This window comes from Oryctolagus cuniculus, chromosome 11 (genome assembly GCF_964237555.1).
Source record: "Oryctolagus cuniculus chromosome 11, mOryCun1.1, whole genome shotgun sequence".
NCBI classification, from domain to species: domain Eukaryota; kingdom Metazoa; phylum Chordata; class Mammalia; order Lagomorpha; family Leporidae; genus Oryctolagus; species Oryctolagus cuniculus.
The window spans coordinates 7,109,212-7,127,340 of record NC_091442.1 but is presented as its reverse complement, the minus strand read 5'-3'; the positions used below and the strand labels follow the sequence as shown (position 1 = coordinate 7,127,340).

At 43.8% G+C, this 18,129-nt stretch overlaps 1 pseudogene; it reads right to left on the bottom strand.

Moving 5' to 3' along the window:
- Nucleotides 1-1,455: 1,455 nt before the first annotated feature.
- LOC100349868 (amidophosphoribosyltransferase pseudogene) lies at nt 1,456-11,122 on the bottom strand (annotated as a pseudogene).
- Between the last annotated feature and the right edge of the window lie 7,007 nt (nt 11,123-18,129).

Sequence of the window (18,129 nt, the reverse complement as noted above, 5' to 3'; positions counted from 1 at the left end):
CAGATTATTATTATCATTTTTAAATTTTTAATTTTTTTTTTACTTATTTGACAGGTAGAGTTATTGACAGTGAGAGAGAGAGACAGAGAGAACGCTCTTCCTTCCATTAGTTCACTCCAAAAATGGCAACTACGGCTGGCGCTGCGCCAATCTGAAGCCAGGAGCCAGGTGTTTCCTCCCATGCAAGTGCAGGGGCCCAAGCACCTGGGCCATCCTCCACTGCCCTCCCAGGCCACAGCAGAGAGCTGGACTGGAAGAGGAGCAACCAGGACTAGAACTCTGAACCCATATGGGATGCTGGTGCTGCAGGTGGAGGATTAACCAAGTGAGCCATGGCACCGGCCCTCCATAGGCAGATTTTTACAACCATTCTTGGGCACCCTAGAGACAGATGGCAAAGACCTGCCTAACTTGTGTTTCCCCTCCTCTACCATGAAACCTTAACTGCAAACTAATTTCAAAAAAGTTGGTAACCATTAGCTTTCAAAAGCTAAAAAAACTCATGCTATCTTAAAATGTAGGAGTGAGATGTCGACTCGAATCACCAGGAGTATGACTTATTCACAATAATTATTTAGCAATAAAAGTACCCCACTGCACAAGTGGGGAAACAGACACAAAAAGATGATTTATGGTTTTATTTTATAAAGCTTTGTCTAAGGGTAGATAGGGAAGCCAAATTCCTAGCTATAGCCAGAACTATGGAGGCTAGCCACCTGTGGGATCTGATTCATTCAAACCTTGCATGAACTGTTGTTTTTTTTTTTTTTTAAAGATTTATTTTATTTATTTGAAAGAGTTACTTAGAGAGGTAGAGAAAGAAAGTTCTTCCATCTACTGGTTCACTCCCCAGATGGTTGCAACGGCCGGAGCTGTGCTGATCTGAAGCCAGGATCCAGGAGCTACCTCTGGGTCTCCCACACAGGTGCAGGGGCCTAAAGACTTGGGCCGTCTTCTACTGCTATCCCAGGCCATAGCGGAGAGCGGGGTTGGAAGAAGAGCAGCTGAGACTAGAACTGGCGCTCATATGGGATGCCGGCGCTTCAGGCCAGGGTGTTAACCTGCTGTGTCACAGTGCCGGCCCCATGAACTGTTACATTTAACTCACTTATCCCATCTGCCTCATATCTCCTGTCTTAGTCTAACATCTTGCAAACTCTTTAAAACATGGAACTGGCAAGTGCCACTTACCAGCTGCCTTCTCTGACTGGCAAGGGCCTACCACTGCTTATAAAAAAATAAGCCATAACTATACATTGCTATATGACGTACAATTAGCAAGATTCAATTATAAGCTTTAGTAATCTTTTCAGAAAAAAACCCAAAACTGGTACAGGAGGTACACAGCGTGTGGCATTTTCTATTGTGCCAACGAGATCCAGTAAATAGGAAGGGTATAACCACAGCGACCTCTTGCCCAGCTGTTTATTGAAGCAATGCACCTGCCCCAGCCCGCTACCATTCCAGTTCTACAGGGTATTTGCCAGTGAGACAGGCTGTGCACCGACCATTCTTTTCAAAGGTTTCCAGGCCAATGCCATTTTCTTGAGTCATATTGTGCTTTTTCATTTTCTGCTTTTTAAATTTTATCTCTTCTTGTATAGACGAAACCAGTCTACTGACAGATGCATAACCCTGTTGGCCCCAAGATATTCCGCAAGGCTATCAAGTTCTGCTTATTGGCAATAAGTCGTCTTTTGTGGGAATGCTTATTCTCATGAAGCATAGTTATCTAGTTGGCGGTGAAGCTACTCGAATGTGAACCTCTTTCGTGCGGGATTCCTGGAGCGATTCTTTGGGTGAGATAGTGTTGCTTCTCACAACTGAATCGTCTACAAGAACAATTCTTTTTCCTTTAAAGTTATCCGGACAGTACTCCGAAGTTTTGGCCACGCCCAGCTGTCTTAACCTCATGTTTGGTTGAATGAAGGTTCTTCCCACTTATCGGTTTTGACCGCACCTCCACGTGGGGCAGTCAACAGTTAGCTGCATAGCCAAGGACAGCAGGGGTCACAGACTGGAACAGTGCTGACCAGATCTGCATCCTTGGGTGCTTCAGTCGCCAGCTGCTGACCGCTATGGTATCTGACTGTGTAAACTGTTTGGTTTTCAAACATGCTCTCCAGTCTTGCAAAATATACATATTCAAAGACACAAAAAGCCACTGGGTTTCCTTCAGATCTTGGTATAATATCCAGAGTTCAAATGTTATATCTGGATATTCCCACGATTTCTCCAGGCAGGACTTCATGGCAGTACCTTGCACCAATAGAAAAAAAACTATGAAATTCTGAAGACACTACCCATCCTCCTGTTTCTGATATTTTTTTCTCTTTATCATTTATATTAGAAACTGGAATCAGGTGGCCGATGCACAGAGGACGATTTCCGTAAGGGTCTTGCACTGCATAAGTCACATCTGTGTGCGTGATAAGCAGCGAGTATGCTGTGGGTGCTTCCTTCAAGTTAGTAACCCTGGCTACCCAGTCTGGGGTGTCGTCTTGTTCCAGGGGAGGGGGGTAGGCCAGTAACGGGGTGATCATTTCACTCTCAGAACTATATAATTTCTTCAGATTGTCTTCCGTGAAGACGTGACTTACAAGCCCCATTCTCTTGTGTGTTTTGAACGTTGGCACTAACTGCCGTCACTGGTGACAATGCCAGCACGCCTCTGACCCCGGCACTGCAGCCCCACGAGTCCCAGCATGATCACATGCGGCACACGCAGCTGTGTGGGCCCCTCTCCAGAGGTGATGGCCCCGAACACGCCACATCCCTCTCGGATTCCCCTGGAAGCACATGGAGGAAGCTGCAGCTGCGGCCCAGGTCATTGAACCAACCAGCTGCAGCCTTGAGACCTAGGCCTCAGAAGATCACCCTGGCTCCACTTCTGCTCCAGCTCCCAAGGGGACAGCAGACGATGGCTCAAGTACGTAGGTCCCTGCCATCCACATGGGAGACCCAGGTTGAGTCCCTGGTTCCTGACTTCTGAGCCAGGCATTCCCTATTGTGCCTGGGCTGTTTTGCCTCCAGTCTCCATGGCAATCCATTCACTATTTGTCCTAAAAAACTATGTCCTAGCAGTGTTGGGTGTACACTTATACTAACAATTAGTATTTGTTCTTTATCTCAAGTTCAAATTGTGCTCGTGTTTTGTCTGCCAGTCTTCATGCCCTCAATGCCTCCACTCCCTTACGTGTCTCCCTGGGGGCCTCGCAGTTACGTGGACATAGATTTATCACCCTTTCTCGACTGAAGGATGCTGATGTCAAATCTCACCTGATGCACCTCTTGATTTTCATAGGTAGTAGGAACGCTAACACTTAGTATAGCTACATGTATGCTGCAGGTGTTTATAGTGGCTTTGAGATGAGCATGTAAGTTCTTCAGCCTTTTATCTGAAGACAGAATTATCTGTGGCCAAAACTTCGTGTTTCCCAAGACTCTAAGTAGGTCCTTGAGGGTCTCAATCTTCTCCTCCAATACTCTCTTCTATTGAAGAATGGGCTGTACTTGATGAGCACTGAGGGTTTAGGGCGTGCACCAGTGCAATTGCTCACTGAATGATGTGTATCCTTTTGGGAGAGCTCCCAGTGCTGGACATAACTAGACACCCTGATGCTCTGAGTTTAATCTGAATTCCCTGGGTGGGGGCCCTGAAGAATTTGGCCTGGTTGGAATGCATGAGTTTTATAAGGGTCACTTAGTTGCACTTCACTGGATTTGCTGGGTGTTGTCTTCACTCGGAGATTTGTCAGCCAGCCCCATCCAAGCATCTACAATGACTGGAACCACCTGACTTTTCCAACATTCTCTACAGTTTCTGCAGCCCCCTTTTCTCATTCCAGCCATAGGTTTTGTCTTCCCGGAGTTCAGAGGAGCCTTCTGAGCTCCCACTGTGCAGGCAGGCAGAACTGTGCATGTGTTCCTGGGGCAGCTTCCTGTGCTCTGTGGTGTCTGTTAGTCACGGCTCTGCAAGCTTTCTTACAGACTTTGCTAAAGTCTATCATTTCCAGTGACTTTTAAACTCTTTCTTTTTTTATTTCTCCGTTTTTTTTCTGGTACAGTTGATAAAAGTATATATATTGAATGTGTCAAAGATGTCCATATATACAATATGTATATGTAAAGCTAATAAGCATATTCACCCCTCACTTAATTACCATTTGTGGGTGAGGCACAGAGAGCGAGGTGTAACACCGACTGTCTTAGCAAATTCCAAGCACACGATACAGCGTCACTAACTATCTCTACTGTGCTGTCGTTAGATTCCCTGAATGCATTCCTGCTTACGTGAAACTTCATACCTTTTGACCAACGTCTCCCCAAATCCCACTACCCTCAGCCCCTGGCAACCACCATTCTGCTCTCTGCCTCTGGGAGTTTCCCTTTGTAAAATTCCACTCATGCGTGAGATCAGACAGCATTTGCCTCTGTCTACTCGGTTTGCTTCACTTAGTGTGATGCCCTCCAGGCTCATCTAGGTTGTCACCAAGTCCCGAATTTCCTTTTATGGTTGTATACTATTCCATTGTATGTGTGTGTGCACAATTATATATCTACACACACAGACATACACACACACATGAATGCACACATTTGACTTAACCATTCATTAGTTTATGGATGTTTTGGCTGATTTTCTATCTTGGCTGTTATGAATAATATAGGACTAAACATGGGGTATAGATATTGCTTCTAGATACTTATTTCATTTCCTTTGGATATTTCCCAGGGCGTGATTGCTGGATCTTAGGGCAGTTCTATGTTTAACTTTTTAAAGAATCTCCGTACTTTGTAAATCACTCACAGATGTGGTTGCACCAGCTCACTGTCCCACCAAGGGTACACGAGCGTTCTCCTTTCTCCCCTCCTGGACTGCGCTTTTCTTCCTTTGTCTTTTTGATTCCAGACATCCTAACAGGCATGAATGAGCAGGTATTTCATTGTGATTTGCATTTGCATTCCCTGATGATTAGTGACATTGAGTAATTTTCATGTATTTGTGAGCCACGGATATGTTGTCTTTTGAAAAATCTCTGGACAGGTCTTTTAAGCCTTTTTAGGTTGGATTTTTTCTTCTTTCTCTTGTGGTGTATGATGTTCTTAAACACTTTGGGCATTAATCTGTTATCAGAAATCTTGTTTGTAAATACTGCTTTCCATTCCATAGATTGTCTCTTTACTCTATTGACTGTCCTGTTTTTGCTTTGATGCAATCCCAGTGGTTTATTTTTATTTTTGTTGCCTGTACTTGCAGTGTCATAAATAATCATTGCCCAGGCTGATTTAAGAAGGGTTTCCCCCATGTTTTCTTCTCCTGGGATATTTTTAACCAAACTGCTCCTCGTCAGTCTCTCCCACCCCCAGAAGCAGCTAGCCAGATTGTAACATGAACAGTATGCTATTTAATACTTATTAAATATGTTTAATAACTACAACATTATTACAAAAGAAACCTGGCCAAAATCCCTCCCCGAATCTTTCCATTCTATTATCTTTTGAATCAATTCTTCTTATAGCTCTACTAGCAGAGATAGTTGAGGTGTGATTCTTTTCAGTAAATATCCTGGATCAGAATTGCCTAAATATTCATTTCTGCATCACTGAGAAGACATTAAAATGCACAGAAATTTTGAAAGCAAAGTCCACAGTTGAACAAACATATAACTGAATTTTATTGCTGATCTTTTTATTATTTTAATTATGTTTCAATAAGAAAGTTGGTTTGTCTTAGAAATATTTTTTTCTGAATTTTCTTGTGTTTGGTTAAAAATATTTTAAGTTCAGCATTTCTCCTGGTACATACATGTCTTTGCCAATTTCCTTTTTGTCATGGTACCTGCTAAGGGTATTATACATCTAACAGACTTGATAGTAGAGTAATAAGGGTATTTCCTGGCTCATAACTCCTAAAAACACCACAAGCAGGGTATAAATTAGAAACCCAAGAAGGGTGAAGAGATAGGGCTCAGTTTTTTCTTAATTGCATATGAGGGCTAAGTCTTTAAGTTCTTGTTAATAAAATGCTTAATGGAAGCAAGCATAAAAATTTAGATAAGCTGATTATTTTCTATCTCCACAGTGGATTGAAAAATAATGTTCACAACCCTGGGTCAATTTTTATGAGCATTCTTCAATTCTTTGTTCAATGGAAGAAAAAGATAAATCATTCACACCAGTAAACTAACAAAATGTTGCCTCACTAAGTTGCCAAGAAATGGTCCCTTGTTTACCCATAGACACATATACATACACACACACAAGCACATGCAAACACACATATTACCCACATGCAAGCTAACGTATCCAACTGAAGCACCAGCCTTAATCTGGTGGCATTTCTTATTTCCGAAGAAGTTATCTTGGCCCCTCTGGGCAAACAGAGCCAGTGACACTTGCTGCCGTGGTAACAGTTTCAGATTAATGGCCTGCTCAAGTGTGAAGACTAAAAGGAATGGGAGCCAGTTAGAAATATTAATCATTTCTTGACAGTTTGCCCTAATAGCACCATTTTTATAGCTCGGTGGTAAATTCTGTTCTCACACCAAAATCTTTGACTTATATCTCATATGTGCTTGCAGCCACTGAGCCAGTTCTCAGGACGAAACGCAGACTCCAGAAGGCACTCAGGGTGAGGAGCTCTCCGGGTGGCACATTTTCAATGAGTTGGAGCTTTCCTGTCAGCGCTGATTTTTAGTTAAATGCAAACACGATGATATTAAAAACATGACCAGAGAGCGCTGCCTTTGAAGGCAGAGATAAAAAGCGCATGCAAAACAGGAGATACGCTCTTCTTCTCCATGATAACTCTTTCTGAATGCAATGAAATAGAAATATAAGTGGGGGTTTTGCTCTGTAGCTTCTGTTTAATCTATTGATACATTTCCTGATAGTACAGATCTATTTTGAACACTGTTTCAATGAGTCAAAATCCTGAGGACTCATTTTCCATTAGTGGAAACTGCAATGTGTGCTTGGGAGTACAAATGGTAATTCTTTTTATTTTTCCCCCAGAGAAACCTTTTATTTCATGAGTGCAAATTTCATAACTACAACTTTAAGAATACAGTGATTGTTTCCACCATAACCGCCCTCCCACGCACTGCCTCCTCCTCCCTCTCCCTCTCCCATTCCCAGTCCCATTCTCCATTAAGACTCAACAAATGGCAATTCTAACCACAACCAACTTAAGTAAAAATGTAGTCAGGGGTAGGTGTTTGGAGGTAAGACTCTAGTTAGACCGTGTGGCCCGTATCGTGGTGTCTGGGCTCAATACCCACCTCTGGTTCCTGATTCCAGCTTCCTGTTGGGGAAGACCCTAGGAGATTGATGGTCAAGTACATGGGGCCTTGCTACCCACACGAGGGACCTGGATTGTGTACCCAGTTCCTGGCTTCTGCCCTCGTGCAGCCGCAGCTGTTGTGGGCATTTGGAGACTAACCAATGGAAGGGAGCTGTCTCTGTCTCACTGTCAGTATTTCTTTCTCTGTCCTTCTACCTCCTAAATTAATGAAGTTGAACAATAAATGTAGGGGCCCAGGGTGGTGCAGTGGTAAAGTTGCCTCCCGTGATGCTGGCATCCCATGTCGGTGCCGGTTAGTGTCCTGGCTGTTCTAATTCTGATCCAGCTCCCTGCTAATGGTCTGGGAAGGCAGCAGAGGATGACCTGAGTGCTTGGGCCCCTGTCACCCACTTGAGAGACCTAGAGGAAGCTCCAGGCTCCTGGCTTCCTCCTGGCCCAGCCCTGATTGTTGCAGTCATTTGGGGAGTGAATCAATAGATGAAAGATCTCTGTCTGTCTGTCTGTCTCTCTCTTTCTCTTTCTTTCTCTCCCTCTCCCTCTCTCTCTTTCTGTCTCTGTCTCTGTAACTCTTTCAAGTAAATAAATAAATCTTTTTAAAATTTTTAAAAATAAAAATGTTGTTAATATCATGCACCTCAGTTCCTCTTCCTGCCCTTGTTCCTGTGTATCTACTCTTAACATAGCAGGCAGAGCCATTCTGCCCGAGTCTGTCGAATCAGCCACTCTCATGCTCAAAGGATTCCCATTCCTTTCCATCTCACTCACAGTAGAACAACCACATTTCTCAAGCTGGGCTCCAGTTCACATGTGTCCTGGCACCCTCCCCCAACCAGAGCTCCACCTCTGCCTTTGCCACTCACCCACGACTCACTACATGCTTGGCCCTGAGTGCTGCAAAGGCTGAGAGTGCCCTTCTACCATGTGGCTTTTGCACACGCTCTTCCCTCTGTCTTTTCTGATCCTCCTGTGCTCATCTCCCTTGGCACCTCACATTCCTGCTCTTGGTTAGGTTCCATTTCCACAGACTATGCTTATCTTCCTGGCATTTCTTTCCTTTTGTTGTCAAGCTTTCATTAATGTTGTGATTATGGCATCTGTTCTTCCAAAAGGCAGATTATCACCACCACCACCACCACCACCATCGTTACCATCACCACCATCACCATCACCACCACCACCATTACCATCACCATCACCATCATCACCAACATCAGCACCATCACCACCATCACCACCACCACCACCACCACCATCATACCATCACCACCATCATCACCATCACCACCATCATCACCACCACCACCACCACCATCATACCATCACCACCATCATCACCATCACCAACATCACCACCATCACCATCACCACCACCACCATCATACCATCACCACCATCATCACCATCACCACCACCACCACCACCACCACCATCATACCATCACCACCATCATCACCATCACCACCATCATCACCACCATCACCATCACCACCACCACCATCATACCATCACCACCATCATCACCATCATCATCATCATCATCACCACCATCATCACCATCATCACCATCATCACCATCACCACCATCACCACCATCATCATCACCACCATCATCACCACCATCACCATCATCACCATTACCACCACCATCACCACCATCACCAACATTACCACCATCACCACCATCACCACCATCACCAACATTACCACCATCACCACCATCACCATCATCACCATTACCACCATCACCACCACCACCATCATACCATCACCACCATCATCACCATCATCATCATCACCATCACCACCATCATTACCATCATCACCACCATCATCACCACCATCACCACCATCATCACCATCACCACCATCATCACCATCACCATCATCATCATCACCATCACCACCATCATCACCATCATCATCATCACCATCACCACCATCATTACCATCATCACCACCATCACCACCATCACCACCATCATCACCATCACCACCATCATCACCATCACCATCATCATCATTATCACCATACCACCATCACCACCATCACCATCACCACCACCACCATCACCATCACCACCATCACCACCATCAGCACCATCACCACCATCACCACCATCACCATCACCAACATCACCACCATCATCACCACCATCACCACCACCATCATCACCATCACCAACATCACCACCATCACCATCACCACCATCACCACCACCACCACTACCACCACCATCATACCATCACCACCATCATCACCATCACCACCATCATCACCACCACCACCACCACCATCATACCATCACCACCATCATCACCATCACCACCATCATCACCACCATCACCACCACCACCATCATACCATCACCACCATCATCACCATCACCACCACCACCACCATCATACCATCACCACCATCATCACCATCATCATCATCATCATCACCACCATCATCACCATCATCACCACCATCACCACCACCATCACCATCACCACCACCACCATCATACCATCACCACCATCATCACCATCACCACCACCACCACCACTACCACCATCATACCATCACCACCATCATCACCACCATCACCATCACCATCACCACCACCACCATCATACCATCACCACCATCATCACCATCATCATCATCATCATCATCACCACCATCATCACCATCATCACCACCATCACCATCATCACCACCATCACCAACATCACCACCATCACCACCATCATCATCACCACCATCATCACCATCATCACCATTACCACCATCATCACCACCATCACCAACATTACCACCATCACCACCATCACCATCATCACCATTACCACCATCACCACCACCACCATCATACCATCACCACCATCATCACCATCATCATCATCACCATCACCACCATCATTACCATCATCACCACCATCATCACCACCATCACCACCATCACCATCATCATCATTATCACCATACCACCATCACCATCACCACCACCAACATCACCATCACCATCATCACCAACATCAGCACCATCACCACCATCACCATCACCATCACCAACATCACCACCACCACCACCATCATACCATCACCACCATCATCACCATCACCACCATCATCACCACCATCACCATCACCACCACCACCACTACCACCACCATCATACCATCACCACCATCATCACCATCACCACCATCATCACCACCACCACCACCACCATCATACCATCACCACCATCACCACCATCATCACCACCATCATCACCACCATCACCATCACCACCACCACCATCGTACCATCACCACCATCATCACCATCATCATCATCATCATCATCACCACCATCACCACCATCATCACCATCACCACCATCATCATCACCACCATCACCATCATCACCATCATCACCATCATCACCACCATCACCAACATTACCACCATCACCACCATCATACCATCACCACCATCATACCATCACCACCATCATCACCATCATCATCATCACCATCACCACCATCATCACCATCATCATCACCACCATCACCACCATCATCACCATCACCATCATCATTATCACCATACCACCATCACCACCATCACCATCATCACCACCATCACCACCATCATTACCATCATCACCATCACCACCATCACCACCATCATCATCACCACCATCACCACCATCACCACCATCATCATCATCACCACCATCACCACCATCATCACCACCACCATCACCACCATCACCACCATCACCACCATCATCATCACCACCATCATCATCACCACCATCACCACCATCATCACCATCATCATCATGCTGTCATGGCCATCCTCATCATTTCTGCTCCTTCATCATGGCAGGTGCTTGGATCAGTAGCTGACTCTTAGTCTCTCTGCAATACCAGCTCTGCTCAAACCAGTGATTCTACACACCTATTTTTTGCTGTAGTTGAGGTCGGCCCAAGGACATCCACACCCAACCCCAGTAAGATTTGTAGAGAAATTTCTGTTTAGGTTTGCAGTGAGATATTTTCTCCCGTAGCAGACCTGAGCTGATTTGTTGGATCCAGGCCTCAGCTGCACCCATCAATAATTAGGTGAAACATCTCACCATGTGCATCTTTGGATTTTCTTTTCAATTCCTAGAGGGGGAAAACGTTTAATGAAATGGTCAAATAAAAGTCGGTTATCTTTCATAGCTGAATTTCAAAGGGACTTTGAGCAGCTACAAGATCACGAAGAATAGGGTGTTCTGGGAGGTGTGGTGATTGGTTCTAGCCCCTTCTATCCCCCCACTTGATTGTATACAATACGTTTGACTTCTCCAAGGTTCCCAAGGCAGAGAGAGAGATGAGGAAAAGGCATTGGCTCTGCAGCCCAAAAGCTGCCCACGGCACTGCTGTTTTTGTCCTAACTTCAGTCTGAGGCCCATGTCTTGGGTTTTAACCCCATCATGCATCCTGTTTGGGTGAAAAGGATGGAGCATGGAGACCTGTGCAGAAGCCACTGAAATCCTTTAGGCTGAGATGGTGGTGACAGACGAAGGCTTCATTGGAAATCAATGCCCCAGAAACATCATTCAGGCTTCTTCCTGAGAAAATATGAATTGCACTTCTTCGTTGGCCTTATTCCCAGCCCCTTCCCTTAACTCCACAACTAATGTGCTACTTGGGCTGTGCATTTATCCCTTACAAAGAGCCTGACCACTTCCAGATAGGTCATAGTTCGCATCTGCAGAATGGACTGTAAGTGCAGCTCCTTTATTTAAATTCAATGCCGTAGCTGCTTTCTGTTATGAACCTACATTCTCCATGTGCACAATGGGCCGTATTCACCTGGAACAAGCAACCCAACTGTAATTTGCAGTGCCACATGCTATGTGTAACATCGGAAGTAAAGCTGCTACCATCTTTATTATAACTCAAAATGATTTGGCATAAAGTCAGTGCTTCCATATGTTTCTGGTGATAAAACTTTCTTGGAATCATACAATAAGTTGGCCTCAATCATGAAGAACTCCTGCTGTGGCCTGCTGGGCACTGAGGCGGAGAGATGTTGCTTGTTTATCTGCATGTGTTTTGCTCCCAAAGCAGAAAGCATTGCCTTTTAGCTGCACACCCCGTTGAATGTCCAGTTTTTGTCTGGACTGAGAACCAAATCAATAGTTACAATAAGTGATTAAAAACACCCTGGAGATGCCAGTCACAAGTCAATTCCTTAAAGAGGGAGCGTGGGGAAGGCAGCTATAGAATAATACAAAGAAGCATTTATCTGAGCAGGAGGAGGCTGGGATTCTGGTGGTTGCTGTCCTGCTAAGTGACCCTGTGACATTTCCTTTTTGCTCCTCCATTATCTTATCTGTGCTACATGAAAATTAATCTGGAAAATTCTAAAGCCCCTTACACAGTAAAATTCTGTTACTGCCTACTCTTTACAAAATATCTTGGGAGATTTAACTATCTCTCCTGGATGCATCCTAAAATAAAAACGTGGAATTACTTCTGATGGAAAAATACTAGGTCATAAAAAAGGCATTTAGAAAAAATAATTAATGTCATGGACCACTGTGGGGGAAAGAACTAGAAAAGCAAATAATCCAAACAATTTTTAAAAATGAAAATACATGTGCATGGGAAAAAAAAAAGACAAAAAGGGGCCGATGCTGTAGCATAGCAGGGAAAGCATCTGCCTGCAATGCCAGCATCCCATATGGGTGCTGGTTCAAGTCCCAGCTACTCCACTTCCAATCCAGCTCTCTGCTACAGCCTGGGAAAGCAGTAGAAAATGGCTCAAGTGCTTAGACCCCAGTAACCGTGTGGGAGACCCAGAAGAAACTTCTGGCTCCTGGCTTTGGATCAGCCCAGCTCTGGCTGCTTTGGGGGAGTGAACCAGCAGATGGAAGACCTCTCTTTCTCCCTCTCTGTAACTTTGCCTTTCAAATAAATAAATTTAAAAAGAGACAAAAAATTAACAGTGCTTATTTCTGGATAACTCACCAATAATGCTTATTCGATTCTTAATATCTTTTCTCTATTTTCTAAGCTTTCTAAATCCTATCAAAAATACTCTGATTCTTCTTAATTGCCTCTCAAATCTGAATTTTTATTAAATGTATCAATCTTGATCTTGCCTGGTAGTTTACAACCTGTGCAGACCCTCGGCCCTCCCTGTCTTTTTACAACAAGTATTTGTAAGTCCCTTAGTTGCCATGAAAGGAATGAAATTTGTAACTAATGTAATCTAAATATGTATGCAGATATATATGATAGGTATAATGGTAAACTATAATGAAGCAGAAATAAAAATGCAAATTATAATAAATCAAAAGGCACTTCAAGATAATAATGTGTGGACTTCACGGCTTTAGAAGGCACAATGATACACCTTGATGCTCACACCCATAGCAGCTTCCTATGCAGACTGGTCCTGGTGTGTGGATGGCAACTTACTTACTGTGATCTACATGTTTATTGGTGAAAGGATTTTACCAGTTAGGGAAGCTGGTAGTTCCAGCAACACAGAAGACAAGCTTTTCTCCATTTCCATAGTGCTTCCATATTTGGGAAGATCACTGAAAGTTATAATCCTCCAAAAATGCATCATGCGCCTGTGTTGGTTCTAATCTCAGTTCCTTGTAAAGTGGGTTTTCATTGAACGGCATTTGAAAGGGAGCCAGAAGGTGAGATGATTCTTCCTTGAACCATCTTATGCATTGCAAGATACTTGCATCTAAAGCCTCCTCCTGGCTCCACTAAATGTGAGGCTACTTCAGGAAATTGTGGACAAATGGAATTAAAAGAATATAGGCATTTCCCATGAACTTTTTGAACTTACAGGAAAAACAAGAATCAGTCCCGTGTACTTCCATCCTCCCCATTTGGGGAAATAATAAGAGCTGATTGGAAGAAATAATATCATCAAAATGTCCATTTTCCCAAAAGCAATTTATAGATTCAATGTGATACCAATCAAAATACCAAAGACATTCTTCTCAAATCTGGAAAAAATGATGCTGAAATTCATATGGAGGCACAGGAGACCTCAAATAGCTAAAGAAACCTTGTACAACAAAAACAAAGCCAGAGGCATCACAATACCAGATTTCAGGACATACTGCAAGGCAGTTGTAATCAAAACAGCATGGTACTGGTACAGAAACAGATGGATAGACCAATGGAACAGAATAGAAACACCAGAAATCAATCCAAACATATACAGCCAACTTATATTTGATCAAGGAGCTGAAACCAATTCCTGGAGCAAGGACAGTGTATTCAACAAATGGTGCTGGGAAAACTGGATTTCCACATGCAGAAGCATGAAGCAAGACCCCTACCTTACACCTTACACAAATATCCACTCAACATAGATTAAAGATCTAAATCTATGACCCGACACCATCAGATTATTAGAGAACATTGGAGGAGCCCTGCAAGATAAAGGCACAGGCATAGATTTCCTGGAAAAGATCCCAGAGGCACAGGCAGTCAAAGCCAGACTTAACACTGAGATTACATCAAATTGGGAAGTTTCTGTACTGCAAAAGAAACAGGAAGTGAAGAGGCAACTGACAGAATGGGAAAAAATACTTGCAAATTATGAACTGATAAAGGATTAATAACCCAAATCTACAAAGAGATCAAGAAACTCCACAACAACAAAACAAACAACCCACTTAAGAGATGGGCCAGGGGCCGGCGCTGTGGCACACTAGGTTAATCCTCTGCCTGTGGTGCCAGCATTTCATATGGGTACCAGTTCTAGTCAAGGTTGCTCCTCTTCCAGTCCAGCTCTCTGCTGTGGCCTGGGAAAGCAATAGAAGATGGCCCAAGTCCTTGGGTCCCTGCACTTGCATGGGAGACCAGGAGGAAGCACCTTGCTTCAGATTGGCGTAGCTCCTGCCATTGCGGCCATTTGGGGAGTGAACCAATGGAAGGAAGACTTTTCTCTCTGCCTCTGTCTCTCTCACTGTCTGTAACTCTACCTGTCAAATAAATAAATAAATAAATAAAAATCTTTAAAAAGAGAGAGAGAGAGAGAGAGATGGGCCAAGGACCTACACAGCCATTTTTCAAAAGAGGAAATCCAAACAGCCAACAGACACATGAAAAAATGTTCAGGATCACTAGTCATCAGGGAAATGCAAATCAAAACCACAATGAGGTTTCACCTCACCACAGTTATAACAGCTCACATACAGAAATCAACTAACAACAGATGCTGGTGAGGGTGTAGGGGAAAAGGCACACTAATCCACTGTTGGTGGGAATGCAAACTGGTCAAGCCACTATGGAAGTCAGTTTGGAGATTCCTCAGAAACCTGAATATAGCCCTACCATACCACCCAGCCATCCCATTCCTTGGAATTTACCCAAAGGAAATTAAATTGGCAAATAAAAGAGCTGTCTGTACCTCAATGTTTATTGCAGCTCAATTCACAATAGCCAAGACCTGGAACCAACCCAAATGTCCATCAACAGAAGACTGGATAAAGAAATTATGGGATATGTACTCTATAGAATACTATACAGCAGTAAAAAAAAATGCAATCCGGTCATTTGCAACAAAATGGAGGAATCTGGAAAACATCATGCTGAGTGAATTAAGGCAGTCCCAAAGGGACAAATACCATACGTTCTCCCTGATGGGTGACAAATAACTGAGCACCTAAAAGGAAATCTGTTGAAGTGAAACAGACACTATGAGAAACAATGACTTGATCAGCCCTTGTCCTGTCGAGAAACCACTTACTATTTTATTCCTTTTAGTATTTTTTTTGTTCTACTTTATACCATTGGTTGAACTCCTTAACTAACACACAATTATTCTTAGGTGCTTAAATTTAACTGAAAAGTGATCCCTGTTAAATATGAGTGGGAATAAGAAAGGGAGGAGATGTACAGTTCGGCACATACTCACTAGGACTTACCCCTAATGGTAGAGCTAGAAACGTGCCAGGGGATTCCAAATCAATCCCATTAAGGTGGCATGTACCAATGCCATCTCACTAGTCAAAGTGATCAGTTTAAGTTCATAATTGATAAAAAAGATAGGATTAAGTGTCAAAGGGATCACATAAAAAAGATTAGTGTCTGGTAATAATAACTGATAGAGTTTAAAAGGAGAGAACAATCCAACATGGGAAGCAGGATACACAGCAGACTCATAGAATGGCGGATGTCCTAAACAGCACTCTGGCCTCAGAATCAACCCTTAAGGCATTCAGATCTGGCTAAAAAGCCCATGGGAGTTTTGCAGGCATGGAAAGCCAAGACACTGTGGCAAAAAACAATGACCTAAATGAAGAACGGGCCATCAAAGAAATAGGTAACTTCCACTTTGATTATGGCCTTGTCTAAATAAGATTAGAGTTTGTGAACTCAAGAGGCTTCCATAGCCTTGGCAACCCATGACAAGAGCCTTGGGTGATTACTGCCGTCATAAATAAGAGTGTCAATTGTTAAATCAAAAACAGGAGTCACTGTGCATTTACTCCCAATATAGGATCTCTGTCCTTAATGTGTTGTACTATGTGAATTAACATTGAAACTAGTACGCAAACAGTACTTTATACTTTGTTTATCTGTGTGGGTGCAAACTGTTGAAATCTTTACTTAGTATATACTAAGTTGATCTTCTGTATATAAAGATAATTGCAAATGAATCTTGATGAAGAATGGGATGGGAGAGGGAGTGGGAGATGGGATGGTTGTGGGTTGGGAGGAAGGTTATGGGGGGAAAAGCTGCTATAAACCTAAAGTTGTACTTTTGAAATATTTATTTATTAAATAAAAGTTTTTTAAAAAAGAAAATAGCAACAGCTGCAAGAGCCCTGCTGTAGCCCGGTTCTGAATGTGTGGCCTAACCTCTCGCCATTATCCACGCAGGCCCCACATGGTTTCCTTTTCCCTGATTACAATATGCTACCTCATGCCTCTGTACCCGCCGGTTCATCTGTGGTAGGATAGGGGCTACCTCTTTAGCAAACATCACCTTGCTTCATCCAGTCTAAGATGTTTTCTACATCCAAGACACAATATTAATTTTTTATGCCATCAGGAAAGAAGAAAAATTGCCTCTAAGAAACCTACACTATGTAATTGAATGTTAGATGTTCCCCAATTTCTGAGATACACAATGTGAAAAGCAGAGGGCATTTAGAACTGGTGAGTTCTGGTCTTCCCCCTTCAGAGTCAGGCTGCCTTAGGATGGCGGTGTGCTTGGTGTGCCAGGACCTAGACTCAGCCGGTGACCAGGACAAACGGGGAGCAGTAGTGCTTTCCTCTTCTCAGCTCTTTGCCTAAGGTACGTTTTGGCTGCATTCAACAAGAAGATCCGAGTAAATCATCACAGTCATGCCTGGCGCATGGTAAGCTCCGGTGATTGTTACTGGTAACGGGCACTTGTGCTGTCACCTGCACTGCGGTTCTGTCCCGGATTCTCCCGTCAGAGCACCTCTTTTTCCGGGCTTTCACCTAATGGTCACGTCCAAACTCTCCTTCTGTTTTGTTTCTTTATCTGTGCATCAAAGGCTTTGAGAACTAGGTGGGGAGCAAGAATCTCGGAAAAGCTCATGCCTAGGGAAGAGACAGGCTCATAGTAGGTCTTCAAACAGTCTTTACAGATGTGGGAAAACTGGGAGAAAAATCTAGATTTCTTAAATTTTCAATGCCCCCCCACACTGGGTTTTAAACTTCAGAGAACTCTTCATAGGACATCTTCAGCAGAAATCTACTTTGTGGGAGCATAAAGGCGATAAAAGTTCTGAGAACCCCAGCACCCCTAGGCATCATCCCCCCAAAACTTGTTAGTCACTAGGAGAT